At 30.9% G+C, this 3,297-nt stretch overlaps 1 long non-coding RNA gene across 1 annotated transcript; it reads left to right on the plus strand.

Annotated features, from left to right (window-relative positions):
- The first annotated feature begins 1,768 nt into the window (after positions 1 to 1,768).
- LOC109583680 (uncharacterized) lies at positions 1,769 to 2,190 on the plus strand. Its single transcript, XR_002185656.1, has 2 exons — positions 1,769 to 1,858; positions 2,018 to 2,190. It is a non-coding gene; the product is annotated as an uncharacterized LOC109583680 (long non-coding RNA).
- Positions 2,191 to 3,297: the final 1,107 nt, after the last annotated feature.

Consider the following 3,297-nt stretch of genomic DNA (forward strand, 5'->3'; position numbering starts at 1 on the left):
AAATAACAATAACACAAAAACTTTGGTACTTATATCTATCACTGCATAAGTGAACTACACAATCAAAAGATATTACAAGTGTTCATGTAGTTAATTGGTATAATCTGTACTGTCAGTACTAATCACTCAAGATCTCCAGCCTCTGACATTATACTACTGAGTGATACCACTGTACTGTATTTTTTTGTAAACTTCTGTTTAGACTGGTATATTTATTAACTATTTATTCTGTTAATAATTATTTATTTATCCATTTAGTAGTTAAGCTTACTCCGAGGCTTGGTATTATTCACTAGCTTATTCTCACTAACATCATTGCTATAAAGATTATTAAAATATTTACTACATAATATTAACAAGAACTACTTTTGGGATCAGTTCCAGTATTACTATTATTTATGTTGATTTATTTTCCATTAGATTCAGTTAATTATCATTATTATTATCATCATTACTACCGTTTTAATTTTGATTGTATTTTTACTTTCTTTTATTAGTTTTTTTTTTGTTTCTTTTTCTTTCTTTTCTCATCTTTTTTCTTTTTCTTTCTGGCTGGCCATGTTTCCTTGGTCAGGCCTTTGGTGTTTCTTTTTATCTAGCCTCTTAACTCTATTCTCATTGCCGGTCACTGTCAAGTTTAAATAAATTAATTAATACATAAATTGCTAATGCATGAATATAACAATTGATTATTATAGTCTACTAGATATAATATTATTATTAGTTTTGAACAAGTGTAAAATTAATTCAAGTTGATATTACAGACTTTATCAATAAACTACGGCCTCACTGCATTGTATTATTACTCAACTGATAGTAGATCTATCTCTATAGATAAAAATTATATTTGTCACTGAAGTTCTGTATGTTGTCTAGGCCATCATGGAGTTTGCTAGCATCATAAATACTGATGCTAGCATAGATATCTATGCTCTAGGTCGGTCAGGTCCGTGGTCATTAACGCGGGGTCCGTACTTTAGTCTTTTCGGGTCCCTTGGTCGGGTCCATAAATTAGTTTGTATCGGGTCCGTCGCTCGGTCCGTAAATTAGTCTTTTCGGGTCCGTTGGTCCGGTCCGGTCCGCTTTTTAGGGACAACCACCCTACATACCAAGCGCTAACGCTTGGTAATAAACCTATTGATAATGATAAGAAAAATAATCATAAATTATAAATATAGATAAAAAATTTATAAGCTGCCTGCCATTTATTAGAGCAGTTTTAATCACCAGTACAAAACATTTAACTACTAGTAAAGTAAATTTGTCAAAATGGTAAAAGAGCCCATGCAGGAATAAACACAATTAAAAAGGGAAATGAATATAGATCTAATATGATTTAAATTTATGGTTACTTTTCAGTTTGGAGTGGATAGTAGTACAGCATTCATACCTCTTCCAATGTTCATTGTTACTGTATTATTAATAGGGATTATGTTGTGCATAATTTGCTTTACTTTTTCTTTCTCCTTTCAATCAATTATTATCCCTTAAATTTAATGTTTTATCCCTTTAATATAGTAATTATAATAAATACAAATAAAAAAAATTTATTGCTACATTATTTTGCCATTATTCCAGGCTATACAAAAAATCATTCACCTCAAGCTAACAATAGTTTATATATGCTTTCCCAGGAATGGTGAAGTTAATGATATTCAGTGTTTATGTAGCATCATGTGTGTGAATATATTCAACACATTCCTTACTATGATACGCATAATTATTCATTACTTATGATAAAAATGAGTCATGTGAGCCAAAAAAGCTTACACAGCACATTATTTTCTATCTTGTTTTTGTCTCTATACTAATCTAGAACTATATAGAAGTAGATCTGTACTGTCAAGCTATTAAACCAGTGAGTTGGGTAATGCACTAAAACTATTACTACTGATTCTAAAGCAGCTTCTCATAGTAGATCTAGATCTACTTATATACAAGTACTTACATGTAAAATTCCCATTTCTAAACACAGGCTAATCTACCAATTGTTTGTTATATACTAGCTCTACTCTAGGTTTTTTCCTATAATGGCTACTGTTGATAGCAATGAGGAGGATGGGGAGATGCAGTCATCAACTGACTATTATGACCTCTTGCAAGTAGACAAAGATGCAAGTCGAGCCGATATCAAGGCTGCTTATCATAAAATGTCTCGAAAATACCATCCAGACAAAACCCTTGATTCAACAACGGAAGAAATAATGAAGAAGCTCAATGATGCTAAGACAGTCCTACTGGATGAAGTGAGAAGAGCAGAATATGATGATAGACTTGAAGGAGATGATACTGTCACTGATCCTAAAGGATTTTACCCAGTGGTATGTATAGCCTATTAATGTTAATTAGGGTTTCCCACAAATTTTGACAAGACCCCAGCTTCTTATTGCCTCATGTGTTGGGAATATAATTTGTGCTAATAGAATGTAGCTTTGCTAGTGTATTGATAGACCAAATACCTATTGATTTTGATGATTTTGATTTTGATTTTGGTAACTATTGATGCTTTGTGGTGTGTTTTGACTGTTTTCATAATAAACAATAAACCACAAAATTAAACTCCAGTAAATGTTTCATGATTAGTTGGATCAAAATTAGATTTGTTATGAATTTTTTTAAATCTTCCAAAATCGGGCAAAATTGACAAACAGAGAATTCTTTTTTTTTAATTTTTTTTCTGATGCATATATGTGTACTTATGTTGTGTAGTAAGTTTGAACTGACTTTGATCAAAATTAGATTTTTCATAAATTTTTAAAATTGGGCCAAAGACCATAGGCTATCTATTATGTACTTTCAATACAGGATATATCACAAAAATTGGCCCAAATAAAATTTTTCATTTCATTATATTTTCATGTTTTTAGCCGATTCTAATTTAAAGGAAAATTTAAAGTTGGTTCAAAAGTTGGCCAAACACTATAGACTATAGCCCATGGTATTGGCTAGGATCCAAAAAGTTGACCAAAAACCATAAACTAATCCTATATGGCTTGATATCAGCTTAGTATACTTTTTGGAAAATCCTGATGTTATTTATCATTGTATACATATGGCATGCTATTTTATTAACAATGATTTTCATTTGATAGGTATATGCTTTTCAAAGCTAGTTTTAAGAAACTTTGATGATTTCAAAAAAGATTTTAAGGAAGGACACATCAGAGTGCAAGGTGAAATGTTTGAACCACTGCTTGAACAAAAAGTTAGAAGCAAAGTCTTAGACAAAAGAGCTCAGTATGAGGTTAATATAGTCTTTAAGAATAACGAAAACACACCAAATCCATTTCAGACACT

Source organism: Amphimedon queenslandica, unplaced genomic scaffold, assembly GCF_000090795.2.
Source record: "Amphimedon queenslandica unplaced genomic scaffold, v1.1 AMPQUscaffold_13288, whole genome shotgun sequence".
Taxonomy (NCBI): domain Eukaryota; kingdom Metazoa; phylum Porifera; class Demospongiae; order Haplosclerida; family Niphatidae; genus Amphimedon; species Amphimedon queenslandica.